This window comes from Pristis pectinata, chromosome 27 (genome assembly GCF_009764475.1).
Source record: "Pristis pectinata isolate sPriPec2 chromosome 27, sPriPec2.1.pri, whole genome shotgun sequence".
Taxonomy (NCBI): domain Eukaryota; kingdom Metazoa; phylum Chordata; class Chondrichthyes; order Rhinopristiformes; family Pristidae; genus Pristis; species Pristis pectinata.
In genome coordinates, this window is record NC_067431.1 from 18,721,369 (window position 1) to 18,738,227 (window position 16,859).

The window sequence follows — 16,859 nt, forward strand, 5'->3', positions numbered from 1 at the left end:
ATCAAGTGAAAGGGGCTAGGAGGTAGGAAATCTGAGTTCTGATAGTTGTTTAAATCCCAATGAGGGAAGAAAAGTCTTCAATTTATACAGTACTTTTCACATCCTTTTTGAGACATCCCAAAGCATTTTAGAACAGCGAACTTCAAGACTACTTTATTACCAATCATGCAGGAATAGCATCCAATTGATACACAGTAATTACAATAATAAGCATTGGGCTAATAACTAAACAATTTGATTTTGTGACATTGGGTTATTCATTAGTTACCAGCCAGGGCACTAAGGTTAACTGCCCTGCTCTTCCTTGAATTAGTGCTGTGAGGGGTTTTAAATCCACCTGAAAGAACAGACTGGATCTTGATTCAATATCTCATCAAACACACAGCACCCTCACAGTAATACCCTCTGGACCGTTAGCTTAAATTTTATGGTCAAGTCTCTGTGGCAAGACAAATTCAGAATCTGCTAACTCAGAAGACAAGATGCTGCCAACTAAGTCACAGCTGACACCTGTAGCCAATATTTGCACTTCATAAGACACACATTAATGTTGCCAACATTTCTGTAGATGTTCCTGGAGATTTACTCAAATGACTTCTCCCATTGGTAAGCCCTGTTGCTCCCTCCATTTCAGTACATAGCCACTCCAGAGCCAGCTGTAAACTGGAATAGGTAGTTTGATACTTAATTGAATAAGCCTTGGACTGCGAGTGAAACAGGCCTTTTTACCATCTCTTGTTTCTCCTTTTTACCATCTCCAGTCATTTTGTAACTAAAACAAGCACAAGTTTGTTTAACGTCTTGTAACGTTCTGTCTGGGTATTGCTTACAGCACTGTTGTGAAGGTTTCTGGAGACTCCAAGTCAATCCTGGATGGTTGGAAACTCTGGAGGTGACAAAAAATATGCTGGATTTTAAAACATTGTTATTTAAAAAAATATCTTGTATTTTATAATTTGGTATTCTCAACATCAACATCTTGCAGCCAATAAAAAAAATGGTCAATGCCATGGCCAATTTGAAACTAGTAAGATCCCACAAACTGCAAAGCAGTAAGTAGTCAGTTAGTCCTGTATCTGCTGGAAGTATAAATGGCAGAAGGTTTCCTTCCAGCTGCATCTTATAGATCCACCACAGTGTGCAGATGGGCTTTAGCTTGAAGTCCTTCTGAAGACATTAGGATGGAAGTTCATCTGGTTTTGTATGCGGTAAATCCATCAGATAGAAACTTATGCGAATTGAATCCCGAACATGTGTTTTTTTTTATTATTTGTCAAGTTGGTTGAGGAATAAGCATTGACTAAGACACTAAGAAAACTCCTCTGTTCTTCGAATTAGCACCATAAAATCTGTAGCGCCCCATCTGAGATGTTAAACCAATCTGAAATTCACCCAATAGAGCAGGAAATGTTAGCCTATGTATTGTGGCTCTCAGTCCTGAAACAAAACTCATGGTCCACCAGATCTGCTTTTGAGATCTGCAGCAGGCATCTCAAGGCTCTAAAATACCAGCAAAGCTATTCCCAGAAAATACTCCAAATTCTCTGGAAGAATAAAGGAACTAACGTCCATGTCTTCTCCCAGGCCAACATCCCCGTTATTGAGGCTCTTGTTATGTTCAGTAGACCAAGTGTCATTCACAAGCCTGATTTCAGATTCCCAGAACAAACACTCTATTCCAGACACAAGAAAAGATTCAAGAACGTGCTCAAAGCCTCCATGAAGAAATGCAACATCTCCACTGACTCCTGAGAATCTCTAGCCCATGTTCACTCAAAGTGAAGAAGAAACATTAAGGATGGAATTGAGAACCTTGAGGCCATGCATTGGAAGCATACAGATGCCCTCTGAAAGTGGTGAAAGGAGTGTGCCTCCTCACAAACCATCCACCTGCCCACCTTCAGCTGAGTCTGCAGTTCTACATTGGCCGCATGGGCTACCTCAGAAACCACAAAACCCCGGAGTGGAAGTCTGAGGGATTGTGGTCTAGTCTTTGAATTGAGATTTGAATCCACAACCTTCTGGCTCCAAGGGAAGAGTGGTATATATTAAGCCACAGCTGCCCTGACAGAGGTTGGGGATGGGGGCAGCCTTGGGAAGTTGGTAGAGGAAAAGTAAACTAAACTCCCCCAAGCTATTCTGGATGACCTTGCAACCTAATGTCTGACTGCATCCAGAGAATCCTTTTATCTTCTCTCATTTTTGCTTCGAATTAACAACAAACCAAATCATCATTGTTTTCTCTAGTGAGTTCAATTATCCAATCCATGAAAGGTGTTATTGCCAATGAATTAGCTTCTAGAGCTGGGAAGTATGAGATATTGTCAGAAACACACTGTGAGAAACATAGTGAATGACCTTTATTACTGAGCAACAAAGCTCCGGCCACATTGAAAAGCCTTGGCCAACAATTAACATTGAAGAACATAACACACTGTGTCCCTGCTGCACCTTGAGGTCAAAGTTCAGCCAACACTGACTGCTGAGAAAGTGATGTGCTATGTCTATTTCTACCCTCAAAGTTCATTGAGCATCTCATTTGAAATGGAATGACTTTGAAATAGAAGTAGGATTGACATTCCTAACTCACACCAAGTCTGGCACACTCAGCACCTCTATGCTTGCTGACCCATATTGGCTCCTGACTCAACAACACCTCAATTTTAAAATTTTCATTCTTGTTTTCAAATCCTTCCCTGGCTTTATCTTTGCCTATTTCAGTATCCCCTCTGACCCTACCGCTCTCCCAGAACATCTGTATTCGATTCAAGACAAACCCTAATTTTAATCATTGCACTGTGCTTTCAATGGCTAAGGTCCTATGCACCAAAATTTCCTGTTTTACGATAGTACTTAAAATCTTTGACCAAGCTTTTGGTGATTTACTGCAATATCTTCATATGAGGCCTCGTGTTGAAATTCTGTTTGTGGCATATTTTACTACATTGAAGGTCCTGTACAAGTTTGCAAGTTATCATTGCTAACATGGAACAGGGATAAAGGAAATGTAGATTAAGGGGGGGGGGTGGAATTCTCTGTTCTAAGCCATCGTAGAACAGGAGTCGTTATTTTCATGTGCTAACTTGCCATTAAGAGATGAGGTTAATAATAATGGAGGTTGTTCTGGTGGAGATTTATATGCTGGAGGCAAACAGCTCAAAACATTGATTGCTATTTTTCCTGCAAACTGCAAAATCAATTTGTTATTATTGTTAGGGCTTAAATTTTTCAGTTTTTATTTATTGTTAAGTTTGGGCTTGTTTTTTTTTCAGTTTTTCATTGTTTAGCAAAATAGTGTATTTTTGAGAATTTATACAACTCAATAGGGACCAAAAGTTAAGGCTTCTTTTAAGCCCAACTAAATTGTTACCTATAGCAATTATGGATTAGTTCAGCCTTTGCCTTAATTATTTCTGTAAGAAAAACTTAAATTTCTTTCATGTTATTGTGGATTCCTTTTGTTTTTCATCTCATTTCTGCCCGCAATTTTGCTGTTCATTATCACACCACTGACCAGTGCATCCCACAAATAAATGACTGTAAGAATACTTTTAAAAAGCCACATGTGGCCTCTTAAAGCAAAATGAAAATGTAAAATTCTGTCTGGTTGATATTTATTGCATGCACAGAGCCATGTCATTGTAAAAAAAAAGTATTTTCCAGATTTTGCAGTTAGCACAAAAAATAGCACTGGAGCAATCAAAGCATTGAGCTGTTTGCTTCCAGTCTATGATTCTGCACCAGAGCAATCACAATTATTATTAAAAATAAAAAATAGTTCTGTTTCCAGTCCTGGAAAATCCTTTTCCCAGTTGTAATGAAGGATCTTCAACCTGATGCATGAATCTGTTCTCTTTCCTCAGATGCTACCCGACCCACTGAGTGTTCCCGACCTCATTCTTTTAGATTTCCTGCACCTACAGTTTTTGCTTTTGGGAGAATCCGATTATTTATCAATTATTATTAGCCTCATCTTTCAGTTTTTGATTTAAACTAAAAACAAATTCAGGTCCCAGTTATTGGTATCTATTTTCCCCCAATCATCCCCCATTATCCCTGCAAAGGTGATGGATACAGATACTGATTATCACACTGATCAAGTCATGATTCTTCATCTTCAGCTGTCAAAATCAATGGTTAGTCCTCAGGCTGAAGTATCAGCTCCAATTCACAACCTCAGCCTCCACCCTCAACCCCACAACACCAGCATTAACTTCAGGGTGGAGGTCAGGGCCTTTGAGAAGATGCCAAGGAAATTGATCAGAATGGTAACAGGGAATTAGGGGAAATCAGTTACATGGAAAGACAACAGAAGTTCTACCTTTAGAATGGAGAAGGTTAAGGGGAAAATTAATATAGATATTCATATTATGAGAGGTTTAGAATAGAACAGTGGGAAACTGTTTCCATTGACAGGACACCAGAGTGCAAAGACTCAGCTGGCAAAATGGCAGTGAGAATTTTTTAATCATCTTACTACCTGAAAAAGTGGTGAATGCAGATTCAATAATAACTTTAAAAAGAGATTTGGATAAATATTCAAAAATAATAATTTAATTTTTCAGGGATAAGGAAAAGTGTGGTAGCGGGGTGGGGTGGTGTTGCTGATTGATAGCTTTGTGAGAGAGATATAACAGGCATTATGGGCCAAATAGCCTTTTCCGTGCTCTGCTCTGTGATTCTAAAATGTGACGGATGTTTCTCCCAGTGCCTTGGCCAGCACTTAACCTTCATTCAATATAAGCAGAGGAGATTATATTGTCAAGAACAGAAAATACTGGATATACTCAGCAGGTTAGGTGGCATCAGTTTGTAGACACAAGCGACTGCAGATGCTGGAATCTGGAGCAACAAACAATCTGCTGGAGGAACCCAACGGGTCGAGCAGCACCTGTGGGGGGGAAAGGAATTGTCAATGTTTCAGGTCAAAACCCTGCATCAGGACATTTCAGATCGAATACTTCTCATCATAATTGTTAACTCTGTTTCTTTCTCCACAGATACTGCCTGATCTACTACAGATTTCCAGCAGTTTTTGTTTTTTTACAGATTTCCAGCATCTGTAGTATTTGCTTTTGAGATTATCTGATCATTTCTTGTTCTGACATTTATGAGTCTTCCCAGCTAGTTGCCATATTTCCCTACAGTTGCCCCCACTTCAAAGATTAATTCCTGACGCTGACCCCACTTCAAAGATTAATTCCACATAGTACCTTGCAGCATGCAAGACATGAAGGCGGTTCCATTAAAATAAGTTTATTTATTTATTTTTCTTCCCTATCTCAAAGTGGAGAGGTGGGGAAGTGGGGAAATTAGGTGAGAGGAGTTAATGAGGCCATCAGTAAATGGGAGCTGAATTAGGGTAATTAACATGCCAGGCGATTGATTCCCTTGATTATTGCTGAATAGTACTGAAGACTAGGGTGGAAAATGCATGATTAAACATGAAAATCCAGAAGTTTCTTTTCTGTATTACACCACTCTTGTCAGCTTTATGAAAGTGACATCATGTTGCTCGCTTACCATTGAGAGGCATTGAATGCCGTGATGTTGTGGTATTTGATCAGTAAATGCAAATGAAACCTGCTAACAAAAACTAAATTTAATCATTTCAAGTCTAAGGACCCACTTAATGACGTGTTAAGTGTCAATTACGATAAATCAATCTCACTGGTGTTGAAATGATCGATTTAGATTGAAGTCTCATTTGTTCAAGTATTAATTGTTGTTGGAGATTTCAAATGATAAATTCATGTTTCCATATTCCCCTGCTGTATTGTCCCTCTCTCTTACTCTGTCTTTTTCAATCAATCCAATCGTTCTTTTTCTCTCTTTATTTCTTCCTCTGTTCTGGACTTGCTGTTGAATTCCAAAACCAAAACAAAGAATGCTGGAAGTGCTCAGCAGGTCAGGCAGCATCAGTGGAGAAGGAAACAGAGTCAAGGACCTTTTATCAGAACTGGGAAAATGAGAAGATAAATTTGTTAAGTTGCAGAGAGAGGGAGGGGTGAGGAGAATGGATAGATTGTCTGTGATAGAGTGCAAGCCAACTAAGACAAGCTAACAACTACTTTAAAAGGCAGTACAGTAGTTGAAACAAAATGACACAACTAATTTTCAACAAAACTACGGGCCATCCCTGTGTTACAAATGCCCAGCTTACAGACACCCTCATGTACGAACAAGCTCCCATAACATTAAATTCAAAGATCTGACATATGTACATACATCCATCCCTACAAACAGAAGAACTAGTTTCCTCTGTCTCTCTCCACTATTAGTAGTTATCCTTCCTTATCAGTCTTATGTGCTTTTGATGCCATTCATTATAATATTGTGGAATAATATTGAGTGATTTTGGTGTATTTTCCAATTTATGAACAAAATCAACTTAGATACACCTGAAAAAATGGAACCTGTTCATTACCAGGGCACGGCCTATAATTGAAACACATCTGTGAGAAAGGGTTGTGTGTGTTGGGTGGGTGGGGGGAGGGGAGGGGGTTGGATTTAACAGAAATGGTTAAACTCAATATTAAGACCCTTATAATATTAAGCATTGTAACTAGTTAGAAGATGAGATGCTCTTCCTTGACCTTACACTGGGCACCATTGGAGCAATATGGGAGGTTAAAGACAGGTCAGTGTAGGAGTGGGACAGGAAACTAAAGTGACAGGTGGCTGGAAGCTCAGGGTCACCAAAGCAGTCACCAAATCTATGTTTAAACATAGAACATGGAACAGGATAGCACAGGAGCAGGTCCTTCAGTCCATGATGTCTGTGTTGACTATGCTGCCAGTCCAAACTAATCCCCTCTGCCTTCACTTGGTCTATGTCCCCCCCATTCCCTGCCTGTTCATGTGCCAATGTCAATGCTCCTGAAATGTTGCTATTGTAAGCTTCCACCACTTCCCCAGTATCTCCAGTGCAGAGGAGACCACATCATGAGCATAGAATGCAATACACTAAATTGGAAGATGTGCAAGTGCATCATTTAGGTCCCTGGATAGTGGGAATGGAATGTGTAAAAGGGCAGGTTTGCATCTCCCACAGTTGCTTGGGAAAGTGCCCTGAGATGGAAGAGTGCACAGAAAGTCCCCTTGAATAGGATATTCCAGCTATGCCTGTCTCCTTGTTGGACTTGGAACAGTTTTTGTTTCAGTCCAATTCAGACCGTCTCCCTCAACTTTTTTCTTCTAGTATATTAAGCAGTGTATTGGTGCTATTTCCTGTAATCAGACAGAACTTGTAAATTTAATTACTTTTGCTGCCATTTATCACCCTCCTTTCACATTCTATTTCTGGAGACACAAGAGACTGCAGATGCTGGAATCTGGAGCAACAAACAATCTGCTGGAGGAACTCAGCAGATCGAGCAGCATCTGTAGGGGGAAAGGAATTGTTGATGTTTTGGGTTGAAACCCTGCATCAGAGTGGAGAGGCAAAAAAAGTGCCTGCCTAATGGAAAATACTGCTTGATGTCTCCTGAAGCAAAAAAACTGGGTCATTATCTAGTGATTACCAAAACAATACAGTTAGCAAAGCCCTCTGAATAATTTACATCCAATTCCTTCAGACTGACTGGTTTGCATCTCTTACCCCTCAGTTATTCTATCCATCACCTTCAGAACCATGTCCAATACAGCAGCAGGGTAACTCTTGTCCAATTCCAAAGGCTATGTTGCCAATGACACAGGTTATTTGAAGTAAACCCATAGTGGTGTTGGGGATCTTTGATATGTTTATGACGTGCAATCTCAATCCTTTACTACAGCCCATGAGTGGAGCACACCAGTAAGCCTTATCAATTGCATGATTCCAAGTTATGTTTAAATACCCAGGACTTGTAGCAATTGGAATTAATTCCTTCCAAAATTCAGTACACATTATGTACTTTTTAACTGGATAATACATTTCTGTAAAACACAATGTTTTTTCTCCTAATAAATAATAGCTCTTCAAAAGTTTTAAATAAAATGCCTGAAATTGCAATGATATGTTTATATGTGTTTCACTTCACAATGCATACACTAGCAGGCTATTCAGCCCAGTGTTCTGGGTTGGATTTTACCTTCAATGCGAATCTCCCCCACCATTTTTTCCATCATGCTGTTCCTTTCTCCCTCATGTACCCACAATATCTTTTTCTTAAATGTATCAATATCATTGGTTTTGATTGCTCCCTTTTATAGTATGGGGTATGAACATTGCTGCCAAGACCAGCATTTTTTGCCCATCCCAAATTGCCCTTGAGAAATGGTGATGAGCTACCTACTGTCCTGCTGTTGAAGACAGGGAGCTTCAATATTTAGACAAAGTGACAAAGAAGGAATGATGATTAATTGTTATGGGGAATTTGACATTCACAGCAAACAATGAACTAAGAGATTTTTCTTGAATTATTTATTGTATTTATTAGTGACTATCTTCTATTTGTAGCTCCTAGTTTTATACTCCTATGTGAGTGGAAGCATCTGCTCTATGTTTAACCTATCTAACCATTTCCTAATTTTAAAGACCTCTATCAGGCCAGCTCTTTTCCAGAGATATTAGCTCTCGTCTGTTCAGATTTTCCTGATAGCTATAACCTCCCAGTTCTGATATAAATTTAGAACTGTACTGAACGCCCCAGTCATTAGTGGTAAGTGTACCTAGTAATATAGTGTTGAATTGATACTAAGCATTGGGAAGTCTTCAGATCCACCACCATCTCTGTTTCCGAGCAACTGACTCCATTCCTCTCCCTGACAACTGTCTGTAACTGAGCCAGACTGTTTGCATTCTGGTTGTCACATTTGAACCTTCAGCCACATATCAGTCACAGCACTAAGACCACCAACTTCTGCATCCGTAACACATCCTAATTTTTCCCCAGCCTTCTCTCATCTGCTCTTAAATCTTGATCCCTGCCTTTATTACCTATTGACTATATTAATAGAATGCACTCCTGGCCATTCCCTTTTATTCCACCTAATGTCAACTTGATGTTAACCAAAACTATTGCACTGGTCCTAACTTGCATCATATCCTGTTCACCCATTATTCTTTTGTCTGCAGACTTACAGTAGTTTGCCTTGAAATAACATCCTGATTTTACAAATGTCATCTTTGTTTTTAAATCCTTCATTATAAACTTGTCCAGCCCTGCAAATGCCTCTCATCCCTGAATCTAATTGCTCCACCTTTGGCAGTTACGCCTTCAGATGCTGACCCTGAGCTCTGGAATTCCCTTCCAGAAGTCTTTGCCTTTCTGCTTTTCTCTTCAAAGATGCACCTAATGACTTTCAATCTTGAAGAAAGTTTTGATCATCTGTTCTTACCTATTTATGTGGCTTGCTGTGAATTTTAGTTTAATAATCCTCCTGAGAAGCACCTTGGGGCAATTTGATGAGTGAAAAGCAGTATACTATGGAAGCTGTTGAGGTTGTTGTTGGTGTTAACCTACCATTTTGTGCTGACGTAACTCTTCTCCACTGGGGCAACTATGGGATCACTGGTATGATCTAAACAGTCTTCTAGGCTATGGTTCTACTCTGATTTACTTGCACTGAATCGTGCTGTAATGTGAATAAGCTTACTCCTTTGGAAAGACCACAGTTGCATGGTCATCTCTCCTGTCAGTATGTCATGCATATTGTCCATTGTCCATGTGCAAGCCAAGATACTTCTTGCTGCTTAACTAAGTACTTTCCCTTCCTGCAACTCTAGCCTCTTCTGCTGCTTACTTCCTTACCCCTTCCATTGGCGGCCATGCCTTCAGCTGCCTCAGTCCTAAGCTCTGTCATTCTTTCCCTAAATCCCTCTTCCTCTCTTTCTTCTTTTCGAAGTTCTCCTTAAACTTGCCTCTTTAACAAAGGTTTTAGTGACCCATCTTGGGTAGATTTGCTGTTGAACATACAATTTAAATTCAAGTTTATGTTCCATAGCCAATACAGAGAATTGAGTCAGAAGAGAGACTGCAGATGCTGGAAATCTGGAGCAACACACACAAAATGCTGGAGAAACTCAGCAGGTCAGGCAGCATCTATGAAGGATTGAGTGCCTAATTTAAGCAGTCAAAGCAAGTTCAGCTCAAGGAAAGATGATACTGGTTTTGAGGGCCATGTAGACATGTACCACTGACAGGTGGCAATCTTTTAGGTGTTAAATCAAAACCACATTTGCCCTCTCAGTTGGACATCAAAGATCCTACTGAACTGTTTGAAGGAGAGTTATCCCATTCATCCTGGTCAACATTAATCCCTGAACCAAGGCGATCATTGCAGTTCATCTGGTTATACATTTCGTTGCTGTTTGTAGGACTTTGCCCAGGGCAGATCAGGTGCCGTGTTTTCTATATTCCCACTGTGACCACAATTCAAGAAGTACTTCCTTGGATGTAAATTGCTGTGGGACATCTTGAGGTTCTGAAAAGTGCTGTGTAGGTGCAGGTTCATTCTGGATTTGAAAGTAGTTTACTGTGAATGAAATACCATGTTTTTGAGAACAGTAATAAGATGCTAAATTAAGGCAGGTTGTTCTTTTTTATATCACTGTGTTGTGAAGTATGCAAATCTGCAACACTATTTCAATTTAAGATTTTCTATTTTCTGCATATTACTTGTTTAAGATTATAATTCAAAATGTGAATTGTTAAATTGCGGTTGGTTGATGAATGTCTGTATCATGTGACCAGCTGGGACCCTTCGAAAGGCATCAAGGGGTACAGGAGAGCGCGGGAATATGGCATTGATGTGGAAGACCAGCCATGATCGCATAGCAGGTTCAAAGGGCCAAATGGCCTACTCCTGGTCCAACTTTCTCTGTTTCTCCAGCTCTGCCAAACAAAGACACAATGTTTGGAAAATCTAATTGTGCCTTGGTTGGAAAATAATAAAAAAAAGGTTTCTTGTCGGTCTGTAGGAGAGATTGTCAAAGACCTCTACAGACTCTATCACAATGTATGTGTGTGTGCATGTGCTTGTGTGTATCTTTGCATGTGCAAGTGTGTGTTTGTGTGTGTTGTACAAGCCCTCAAAACCAGCACTATCTTTCTTTGATACGAACTTGCTTTGAGTATTGTTGAAGGTCTTAATGCCAGTAATTCCTGCTCACATCGAAACTGGATGTTTTTTCTTATTTAACCTAATTTCTTGTCCCACCTTCCCTTCAAGATGCTGTAGAGGTAGCACTGTGTGAGGGGAGAATTATAGTAAAGGATAAGATGAGGACATTCATCCACTCTAGTCTTCCACTATTCACTTGGATCATAGCTCGAATCCCACCTATTAATCCATATGCCTTGAAATCCTTATCGTGGCTCATCTGCACCTCAGATCCCACATCTACCCACTACTCCATATCACCCCTGAAATCTCAAGATTGTTTCCCAGTTTTCACAGCCTTCTGAGGAAGAGAGGTGCAGGTTGAATAAGCACACACTTGGATAGCAATCTAAATCACTCACTCTTCAGGATTCCACATTAAGTTACACTGATTGGATAACCTACAGTCTGCTCTAGTGTGAACCATCTAAAAAAAGTTCTCTGCTGGGCAGTCCTATATCATCTCACAAACCCATGAGTTCTATAAGGAGGAAGGCAAGGGCATCTGGCGTATCATCTGAAGAGTCCTTTGTAAGTCACGTGTCATTCTAACACGGAACTATATTGCCATTCTTTAATTTTTACTGTGTCTATTTCTAGGAAAAAACCCTACGAACAGTATTGTAGGAAGACCAAATCAGAAGGGATGCAAAGTTTCAAGACATTAAAAGCACGTACCTCTCTGCAAATTAAGGGCTTTGCACCATTGTTAAATGCCAGGGAAATTGCTTTTGTTTAGGGAAATTAAGATGAAGACATGTAGCCCCTAGACTAGGATGTGGTAAATGAAGAAAGAGGTAAAACTGGAATTACATTTTCTGAGACCACTGAGTCAAGTAAGATAGGGAGCCCTGCAAACCTCCAGAATCTCTTCACTACTATTCTGACCTCATACTCAATCAATACTATCACCATTCCACCACTGGAAGTTGTGGCATTGACCCTAAATTCAGAATTCCCTCCATAACCCTACATTATTTTTCCTGTAAAATTCTTACTTAAGCCAGCCTCTTTGACCAAGCTTTTGGTCAACTGTCCTAATATCGAAATATATGAACTGCTGTCAGATTTTGTAACCATTCCCGTAAGATGCTGTGATTTGTTTTACTAATTTAAAGGTGCTATAAAATTGCAAGATAGGTTGTTAGGTCAGGAAACAATGATTAGTTTAATAATGATAAAACAAAGAGAGGGGTAAGGAAGATAATATATGCCTAGGAATTCATCCCTGGTTGATAGCATTAAATGCTCTATGTAATTGTGTCAATGTACTCTGCCTCTGAGATTCAATTCCATTATCTGTATTCACCAAGGAAAAGTATATGGAAGATAGTGAGTTCAGGGAATGGTACATGGATAATCTAGAGCAGATGACTATTAAGAAGGATGAGATTTAGATGTTTTGGGATGCCTGAAGGCTGATAAATCCCCAGGGCTGGATGAGATCTATCCCAGATTGTTATGGAAAGCAGGGGAGGAAATAGTTGGGTTTCTGACAGAAATTTTTGCACCTTTGTTAGCCACCAGTGAGATACCAGAAGACTGGAGGATAACTAATATTTTTCTTTAATTAAGAAGGGCAGCAGGGATAAGCTAAGTAACTACAGACTGGTTAGCCTTACATCAGTGGGAAGGAAATTACTGGAGAAATCCTGAAGCGTAGGATTTATATACATTTAGAAAGGCGGGAGATGATCAGAGGTAGTCAGCATGGCTTTTTCAGGGAAAATCCTGCTTCAATAATTTGATTGAGTTTTTTTGAGGAGGTAACCAAAAAGATTGATGAAGGCAGGATGGTAGACATTGTCTGTATGGATTTTAGTCAGGCAGTTGACAAGGTCTCGCATGGTGAGTTGGTCCAGAAAGCGAGCTGGCTAATTGTATCCAAAATCAGCTTGTTGACTGGAGGTAGAGGGCAGTGGTGGAAGGATGCTTTTCTGATTGGAAGTCTGTGACCAGTGGTGTACTGCAGGGAACGGTGCTAGGACCCTTGTTGTTTGTGAAATATATTAATGACTTGGATGTGAATGTAGGAGGTATGATGGGTCAATTTGCACGTAACCTGCAAGTTAGTGGTGTTGTAGATGGCTAAAAAGGTTGTCTAAGGCTGCAGCAGGATATAGATCAGATGGAAAGTTGGGTGGAGCATTGGCTGATGGAATTTAATCCTGACAAGAGCAAGGTGATGTATTTTGGAAAGTCAAATAGGGGTAGGACATAAATATTGGGCCCGAAAGAATGTTGATGAACAGAGAAACTGTGGAGTTCAAGTTCATAGTTGCCTGAAAGTGGAAACACAAGTAGATGGGGTGGTGAAGAAGGCATATAGCCTGCTTGCCATTATAGGTTGGGGCATAGCATATACAAGTTGGGACATTATGTTGCAACTTTACGAAACACCGGTTAGACCATATTAGGAGTATTCTGAATAGTTCCAGTCACCACACTACAGGAAATGTGTGGCAGCAATAGTGAGACTACAGAAGAGATTCGCCAGGATGTTGTCTGGATTGGATGACCTTAGGTGGGACAAGAAATTAGGTTAAATAAGAAAAAGCATCCAGTCTCAATGTGAACAGGAGTTACTGGCATTATGACCTTCAACATGACTCAAAGCAAGTTCGTATCAAGAAAAGATGGTGCTGGTTTTGAGGGCTTGTACAACACACACAAACACACACTTGCACATGCAAAGATACACACAAGCGTGGATAACCTTAGGTGTAGGGTGATTTTGGATGGGCTGGGTTTGTTTTCCCTTGAGCGAAGGGGGCTAAGGGATGACCTGATAGAGGTATATAAAATTATAAGAGGCATAGGGTAGCTAGTCAGAATCTTTTTCTCACATTAGGGGTATGAAAAGCAAGAGAGCATAGATTTAAAGTGAGAGGGAAGAGTTTTAAAGGGGATTTGAGGGGAAAGATTTTTATGCACAGAACAGTTGATATCTGGAATTCACTGCTGGAGGAGGTGGTGGAATCAGATACAATAAATATATTTAAGAGAGATTTACACAAGGCAGAGAAGGATACTGACCTAATGTGGGCAAATGGGATTAGAATAGAAGGGCAAAATGGACATAGAGGGCTGAAGGGTCCACTTCTGTGAAGTATAACTCTTTGACTTATGACTTCAATGGGATGAACTTCAGAGGCCAAGGACAACACACTAACACTGCAATGTTGTGAATTTAGTGCCACTGACCAGGGCTAGGTTTAGAAAGATACAGATTGGAAGCGAGACTCAAGGGAAAATTCACTGATCAGGGCAGAAGCATTTTATTGTGTTCTGTTTCAGAATTAGTCAATTTGTTCCCATATTTGCTGCAGTTGTCCTTAATTTAATTATACTTTTCAAGAAAACCATTCATTCCAGTTCATCTGCAGGAAATACTCATGACTGCATCCTTTGTGGTCAATTTCAAGTCAGCTCCTGACCTGAAACTGACCGAACTTCATCAAAAATTGCCAGCACTGAGACTGATTATGTGCTTTTACTGAACTTGAATTTCTCCATTTCATCAACCTGTCAGTCAGGTTCCTTCAATGGGCTCACCCCTGATCGAGCTAAATGCTTCATATACTGGAAATGATTTAGTTGGCAACCAAGATTTTATTACAGAAAGCGATCCACAGTGCTGCTATTTGTCAATATATTGCATTACCATGACATCCCTACTTCAGACTGAATATTTCTTCAGCAAAATGGTCTCATTTATTAAATTTACTGCTGTAATATGCTTATGTTCCCGTCCTCTCCAGTCCATTCTTTTCACACTATGCTTGCTATCTGTGTTTTTATCAAATTTCTGTCCCATCTACAGAAGGTGTATAGTGACCATTAGAGAAAGAAAGACTTGCATTTCAATGGTACCTTTTACAACCTTGAGACAACTCAAAGTGCCATATACCTATTGAAGAAGATTTAATGCACAGTCACTGTTGTAATATAAGAAATACTTGTCACAAACAGTAGCCGGCTAAAGACCAGATGATCTGACTTGGTTATGTTGGTTAAGGAATAAACATTTTGCCAAATATCCACAGAACCCATGTACCACACTCCCTCCCCTAGTTGGGCCTTGGTTTAGTGAATCATCAGGAAGTCGGAGGCTCTGACACACAACATGCACGCCTACTGGATTTTGTGCTCTGCTCTCTGGAATTGGACTTGAACCCACAACCTTCACACTCCAATGCGAGAGTTCTACCCATTGACGCAAGGCTCCTTATTAAGATCCCAAATGTAATTGGCCTTCAGGGACAGGACGTTACAAATGAGTGATGTGGAACCAGTGGCATAACTTGGGTCTGCTGTGAGTCTCAGAGCGAAACCTGCAGTTTTGTATCTCCATTTAAAATGCATGGTAGGCTGTTGCTTATTGTATTTCTAATGAGGAGAGCAGAGAGCAATCAATATATTCAACAGCAATTGATTGGCTCTTAACTAGATGCATTTGGTTTTGATGGTATAAGGTATGAGGTCATCATTTATTTAGAGGAGTATTGATTGCTTTCAGGCAATTAGCTAAAGGCCAGACTGCAATCTCACAAAGATTTCTCCTTGTTCTTTTCCCCTCTGACTCTTGGAGAATGTTTTGTGTGGGATGTTGAGTTTCTTTGTACCCGTTGATCTGAACCCAATCCTTCAGGTGTGACAAGTCGGTATCCACCTTGGGTGGGTTCATACTTGAGCTTGACCTTGATCCTTTCCACAACTAATCTTCACACATGCATTTTAAAGCATGATGCACAGTTTCACAGTCGGGAGCCAGACCCCAGCCTGATCTTTTCAAAGCTTCTCTCTACTCTCTGCTCTTAAAATAATGGCCCAGATTTTACTGAAAGAAAACACAGCCTCCAGTCACAGCTGACCATTATTAATAAAAAACCAGTGGTGTGAAAAATATACCCTATGTTGCAAATTGCACGTTACTGCAAGATTAACGCTGCTCCTCTGTTACCTTTCTGCAAACAGCATTTAGCCCTAAACCTCCCAGTGAGTTTCATGAAATTGCTGTATTTGCACGTTTATTGCCCATTAAACTCATCACAGGAAATTGCACCTTGTAATTAACAGTTGCAAGCACCTGTTTAACGGCATGATAATTGTAATTGACTGCCAGTTAACCTCTCTTACTCAGACAGTGAGTGAACAATTAAAAATGATGGACTAGAAATTCATTTGCGCCATTTTTCTAGCATTAAAACAGTGTTACCAATCTCCTTAAGCAGTTTTGAAAAGGTCTTCTTTTAAGACAAATGCAAAATTCATCAGCACCATTTGCAAAATAGCAATAGCTATTCCCTCAAACAATGACACTTAATTTCAGGAACAGGCGAGAGAGCTTAAATTTCTTGCATAACTTACACCTTTCCTCATAGCTTTAACCTCAGGAAGAAGCCCTGAAAGGGTCAGACCACAATGCAGCATTCTTTCAGCTTCTAGCGAGTGTTACCAAGGAATGTTATCATTTAGTGAGATGGGTAGCGGTGGTGGGGATGTGGGAGGACCGGCACAAGCTTCTCTTGAACAGTATGTGTAGGAGGCAGCTTCCCAGCGCCAGGAGCTGTGACGACAGGAAGTTGTAACTGAGGAGTCTATAAGGTCATGAGTATCCTCATTGAATGCCTGCAGTTTTTGGAGCTCTTGCAATGCAGCCAAATGTCCCCTCTTGGTGTGAAAGCAAAGGTCGCATTCATCAAAATTGGAAGGCTCCCCAGTAGAGACTTGTTTTGATTTCTGTAATGCAGCAGCGAGCAGCAAAGTGTCAA

General features: G+C 40.2%; 1 long non-coding RNA gene across 1 annotated transcript; it reads right to left on the reverse strand.

Moving 5' to 3' along the window:
- Positions 1–760: 760 nt before the first annotated feature.
- Positions 761–16,578, reverse strand: LOC127583791 (uncharacterized). The gene is made up of 3 exons (XR_007958299.1): positions 16,456–16,578; positions 4,788–4,891; positions 761–886 (listed from the first exon to the last, which is right to left on the reverse strand). It is a non-coding gene; the product is annotated as an uncharacterized LOC127583791 (long non-coding RNA).
- Between the last annotated feature and the right edge of the window lie 281 nt (positions 16,579–16,859).